We start from the raw sequence: 6,833 nt of genomic DNA, 5'->3' as shown, positions 1-6,833 counted from the left end.
CTACCAGAACTTCCAAGAAGAACTAATACCTATACTCCTTAATGTATTTCACAATATAGAAACAGAAGAGTCATTGCCAAATTCCTCTTATGAAGCTACAGTTACCCTGATACCAAAACCACACAAAGACCCAACCAAGAAAAAGAATTACAGGCCTATCTCACTCATGAATATCGATGCAAAAATTTCTCAATAAAATACTGGCAAACCGAATCCAAGAACACATTAGAAAAATTATCCATTATGATCAAGTAGGCTTCATCCCAGAGATGCAGGGCTGGTTCAACATATGCAAATCTATCAATGTAATCCACCATATAAATAAACTGAAAGAAAAAACCATATGATCATTTCATTAGATGCTGAAAAAGCATTTGATAAAATTCAACACCCCTTTATGATAAAGGTCTTGGAGAGATTAGGGATACAAGGGTCATACCTAAATATAATAAAAGCTATTTACAGCAAGCCGACAGCTAACATTAAATTAAACGGAGAAAAACTCAAAGCCATCCCACTAAAATCAGGAACACGACAAGGATGTCCACTCTCTCCATACCTCTTCAATATAGTGCTTGAAGTTCTAGCAATAGCAATAAGACAACATAAGGAGATCAAGGGGATTCATATTGGAAAGGAAGAAGTTAAGCTTTCGTTATTTGCAGATGATATGATAGTATACATAAGCGACCCCAAAAACTCTACCAAAGAACTCCTACAGCTGATAAACACCTTTAGTAATGTGGCAGGATACAAGATCAACTCCAAAAAATCAGTTGCCTTCCTATACACTAAGGATAAGGAAGCAGAGAGGGAAATCAGAGAAGCATCACCTTTCACGATAGCCACAAATAGCATAAAATATCTTGGGGTAACTCTGACCAAGGAAGTGAAAGATCTATTTAACAAGAACTTTAATTCTTTGAAGAAAGAAATTGAAGAGGACACCAGCAAATGGAAGGACCTCCCTTGCTCTTGGATTGGGAGGATCAACATAGTAAAAATGGAAATTCTACCAAAAGCAACCTATAGATTCAATGCAATCCCCATCAAAATCCCATCAAAATTCTTCACATATCTGGAGAAGACAATAATCAACTTTATATGGAAAAACAAAAAACCCAGGATAGCCAAAACAATCTTATACAATAAAGGATTGTCTGGAGGCATTACCATCCCTGACTTCAAACTCTATTACAGAGCTACAGTATTGAAAACAGCTTGGTATTGGCATAAAAACAGAGAAGTCGACCAATGGAATCGAATAGAAGACCCTGACTTTAACCCACAAACCTATGAACACCTGATTTTCGTTAAAGGAGCTAAAAGTGTACAATGGAAGAAAGAAAGCATCTTCAACAAATTGTGCTGGCAAAACTGGATGTCAATATGTAGAAGAATGAAAATAGATCCATATCTATCACCATGCACAAAACTCAAGTCCAAATGGATTAAAGACCTCAATATCAGTCCGAACACACTGAACCTGATAGAAGAGAAAGTGGGAAGTACTCTACAGCACATGGGTACAGGAGACCACTTCCTACGTATAACCCCAGCAGCACAGACATTAAGGGCCTCATTGAATAAATGGGACCTCCTGAGACTGAGAAGCTTCTGTAAAGCAAAGGACACTGTCGCTAAGACACAAAGGCAACCCATTGACTGGGAGAAGATCTTCACCAACCCCGCAACTGACAAAGGTCTGATCTCCAAAATATATAAAGAACTCAAGAAACTAGACCTTAAAAGGCTAATCAACCCAGTTATAAAATGGGGCACTGATCTGAACAGAGAATTCTCAACAGAAGAAGTTCAAATGGCCAAAAGTCACTTAAGGTCATGCTCAACTTCCTTAGCGATCAGGGAAATGCAAATCAAGACAACTTTAAGATACCATCTTACACCTGTCAGAATGGCTAAAATAAAAAACACCAATGATAGCCTTTGCTGGAGAGGTTGTGGAGAAAGGGGTACACTCATCCATTGCTGGTGGGAATGCAAACTTGTGCAACCACTCTGGAAAGCAGTGTGGCGGTTTCTCAGGAAATTCAGGATCAACCTACCCCTGGACCCAGCAATACCACTCTTGGGAATATACCCAAGAGAGGCCCTATCATACAACAAAAGTATATGCTCAACTATGTTCATAGCAGCATTGTTTGTAATAGCCAGAACCTGGAAACAACCTAGATACCCTTCAATGGAAGAAGAAGAAAGTATGGAATATATACGTATTAGAGTATTACTCAGCAGTAAAAAAGAAGGACTTCTTGAATTTTGCATACAAATGGATGGAAATAGAAAACACTATCCTGAGTGAGGTAAGCCAGACCCAAAAAGAGGAACATGGGATGTACTCACTCATATTTGGTTTCTAGCCATAAATAAAGGACATTGAGCTTATAATTCACGTTCCTAGAGAAGCTAAATAAGAAGGTGAATCCAAAGAAAAACATATAGGCATCCTCCTGAATATTAACCTTCATCAGGCGATGAAAGGAGACAGAGACAGAGACCCACATTGGAGCACCGGACAGAAGTCTCAAGGTCCAAATCAGGAGCAGAAGGAGAGGGAGCATGAGCAAGGAACTCAGGACCGCAAGGGGTACAACCACACACACTGAGACAATGGGGATGTTTTATCGGGAACTCACCAAGGCCAGCTGGCCTGGGTCTGAAAAAGCATGGGATAAAACAGGACTAGCTGAACATAGCAGACAATGAGGACTACTGAGAACTCAAGAACAATGGCAGTGGGTTTTTGATCCTACTGCACATACTGGCTTTGGGGGAGCCTAGGTAGTTTGGATGCTCACCTTACTAGACCTGGAGGGAGGTGGGCAGTCCTTGGGCTTCCCACAGGTCAGGGAACCCTGATTGCTCTTCGGGCTGATGAGGGAGGGGGACTTGACCGGGGGAGGGGGAGGGAAATGGGAGGCGGTGGCGGGGAGGAGGCAGAAATCCTTAATAAATAAATAAATTAAAAATTTTAAAAAAACATTCTCAGAGTCATCTGTGGCAGGACATACCCATAATTACATGGCTCTAGTAATCCTTAATTTCATGGCCACATTTGAATATCAGGTTATAACAGCCATTTAAAGTTTTACTTGTTAATTTTTTATTTATATTTATGTGTATGTCTTAGTATGTATGCTCTGTATATGTGTGTGTGTGTTAGAGAGAAAGAGGGGGTGGGAGGGAGAGGGAGAGACCACAGAAGCCAGAAGAGGGTGTTCCTGGTAGTCTGAGCCACCTGATGTGGGTACTGGGAATTGAACCTGCGTCCTCTCAAGAGCAGCAGTGCTCTTAACCACAGAGCCATAACAGCCATTTAATACATGCTTTTAGCTACAAGTTGAGACAGTGCGGCCTGCAAAAATTTTACTCTTTATTGGAGAATAAAATCCAAATGCATATGTTTTGTGGGTAGATCACTGGTATTGACATGGGGGTGGGGACTGAGCATTTTAAAGGTAAGTCTATTTTGTATTTACTAACCTTTTCCACTGATCTTTTCTTCCCTCCTGCCTAGTGATCGATAGGAGTTCTCAACATTTAAGATTTAAGCAAATACACATCTTGGAGGCTGTGTTTGTGGTTGTGCATTATCATGACAGCAGTGTTGTGTGTAAAAGTAATTTCTAGGGTTGTGACTCAGGGTAGCCCTGTAGTAATGGCGACTTGTTGATTGGCGTGAGGTCTTTCTGCAGAGGACTGCTCACAAGAACTACTCTCCTCACCACTGGGTTTATAGTGGTGACTCACACTAACAAAATCTCCTATTTGCTCATGGGCGGAAGAGCTGAGCTGAACTCTGGACTACAAATACTGTCCTGCTAAAAGGTTTGCTACACTTTGTGTTTTTCTGTTGCCTTCCATTCCAAACATCCATAGTTATTGAAATCTCTAAGCTACTTATAGACATTAGACCACATACACAGATCCCGGAGATATGAAAAAGGAGGCTAGAGTTCCCCTGCTGGTTCCAAATTAATTCACTCCGTAATTGCCAAGATCACAAGTGTATACCACCACCCTTGTTTTAAGCAATGTCAGGGACTGAACCCAGGGACTGAACCTTGTGCATGCTAGGCTAGTGCTCTACCAAGTGTGCTAAATCCTCAGGACCCCACAAACTATTTTCTGGGGGCCTTTGAAGCAAAATACAGGAAGACAAGGTCATGCCTGACTCAGTTTGCACTCTTGTTGTTTGGAAACAGACAACAAGATACAACAATTAGTTGTATCTCTAATTTTATAACTATGACAGAGTCTCCTAAAGACACTCTTGTATTTGAGGATGGTATTTTGTTGTTAATCGTTGCATGTTTGTTTGCTTGATTGGCTTTTGAAACAGGGTCTCAGCTAGCCTAGTGGCCCTTGAAAATATGTGTGTGTGTGTGTGTGTGTGTGTGTGTGTGTGTGTAGCCAAGGCTGGTCTTGAATTCCAGACCTTTTGCTGTCACCTCCTCTAAAAAAAGTAAAATTTGTGCAGCCCACACTGTCTCAACTTGTAGCTAAAAGCATGTATTAAATCGCTGTTACAGGGCTAGGTAGGTAGCTCTGTGGTTAAGAGCACTTGCTGCTCTTGAGAGGACGCAGGTTCAATTCCCAGTACCCACATCAGGTGGCTCACAACTACCAGGAACACCCTCTTCTGGCTTCTGTGGTCTTTCTCCCTTTCCCTCTCTCTCCCTCTCCTGTTCTCTCTATCTCTCTCTCTCTCTCCTGCTCTCTCTTTCTCTCATACACACACACGCATACACAGAGCATACATACAAAGACATACACATAAGCAGAAATAAAAAATTAAGTAAAAACTTTAAATGGCTGAAGGATTATATTTCTTATTAGAGAAATGCTTTAATGGGCTCTTGCCAAACCAGAAGAGAGTGACTTTGCAAGGTACATATGAAAAAACAACCCTGTAAACAGAAATGGTAATTCTGTGGCTGGAGCCGAGAGTTTAGGCAACAGTAATGAAACTGTATAGCTAGCTAGCTGGGTGTTTATTGAATGTTTTGGGAGTCTCCATTTGTAACAAAAAATTTAAGGTTTGGGGATGTAATTCATTGGGATAGTCCTTTCCTGGCATCCACTGGTTCAGGCTTCTTTCCCCCAAACTGCAAAATAATATTAAAAGTTGAAATACAAATACAGAACGGAGCTACTGTCATTGTATGGAAGTTATCTTTTCACTCGGGTAACTGACCTATGTGTATACAGGCATTGGATATGAGCAGATAAAATAACTAGGAACAGGGGCCAAAAAGCATTAAAATGAAATAGGAGCATTATTTTAGGGTTTCACTTTTGTCTTATTTGTATTTCAGGCGATGGCGCATGTGCTGGCTGGGAAATAAAAATACATGCAGCCAATTTAGATAACTCCTTTGCTTATGTTTTCTAACTTCAAAACCATGTATGAAGAATGAAGAACCAGTCGCTGTGTGCTAGAGTACATTCCTGGGCAGTATGAGAGACAGGTTATCAGTGCGCTTCACTTTAGAACTATAAACTTTATAAACTATAAACTCTGCCCATGTTGGGAGTGTGCACTCTTGTGTCGATAGTAGACACCGTCCGTCTTGTTTCTGTTTTGAAATGTACCGTCCATTCTCAGTTAACAGATGTGAGAATGGTTGGAACATCACGTGATATCACCTTTGGTCACCTGTGGCTTCATCTGCAGAAGACATGAGATAAAAGCCAAACTCCACCCCCATGAGTGAAGCTGCATATGAGCAGACTAAAGTCACATGTGTGCTGTTCAGACAGTGCCCTGCTGCCTCAGTTTACCCCCAGGCCCAGCCTTTCTTCTCCACACTTGGTGTCAGAAACTTCCCGTTCAGTTTTCCTCATCCCATCACTTCACAGCGATTCAAACAGCACATTTTCCAACACCTGCCTTCTGAAACCGCCCTTAGGACTCCATCACAGGGAGTGCCCCATTGTACTGTTTCTCCAGCTGACAGGTTTGTGAGTGTGGTATGTACTTGTGTTTGCTGAGGATTGATGGAAGAATAAAAAGCAGACAGATCTAGGGTTGTACAAGATGCAGTTTACTGAAAGATTTACAGAAGTGTGGGCCTAAGAGGCAGCTGGTTGCTCACTGTTTGGGTCAGAAGAAACATATATGAGTTCGGGTCAAAGGCTCTCGATCACTGGGATTTAGTTTATCTTAACACCAGAGTCAGATTGCTCCTGGAGCAAGGGTCCCATCATCAAGTTCCACAGACCCCTCTAAAGGATCTATTTGTATTTTGCAAGACAATATACAGAAAACTGGCTAAGATTATTCTTTATACACAATGACATTTTGGAATCAATATGGCTGCAGTCATAACCTGAATCTACATATTCCACCCTTTATTATAGGCTCTTACTATCTCACACACCTCCTCTTCTACGGTGTTCCTTGAGCTCATGAGGGATTGTATCAGGTAGATAGCAGTCAGGAGGTGATTTGTGAGATTTGGAAACAGACCCTTCAACAGCAACAGTGAGGCAAGTGTTGCTAAGGCATAAGTAATCATGAAACAAGGACACAACCAACTGTTCCTCTCTTGGAGCCCCAGGAACTAAACTAATGACTTAGCATCATCAAAACAGAGACAGAATCAGTCAAGGCACTATACTGGGTGACAGTGTGATACAAGATTTGTCACATCAGAGATGAGCATGCACTTTGTTCCGTAAAAGCTAAGGTTGCCGCGTTCATGGATAAAACTTCATTGAAATGTCCAGGAGAGTCGATAAGATCAAACCAGCTGCTGCGTTGCAGAATCCTCTTTTCCTGGTCACCTGCAGGGATTCGGGGACTCAGA

This window comes from Microtus oregoni, unplaced genomic scaffold (genome assembly GCF_018167655.1).
Source record: "Microtus oregoni isolate MIOR12 unplaced genomic scaffold, Mior012 000181F_ref0000086, whole genome shotgun sequence".
In the NCBI taxonomy this organism is placed as follows: domain Eukaryota; kingdom Metazoa; phylum Chordata; class Mammalia; order Rodentia; family Cricetidae; genus Microtus; species Microtus oregoni.
The sequence above is the reverse complement of the archived record's forward strand: the minus strand, read 5'-3'. Positions refer to the sequence as shown.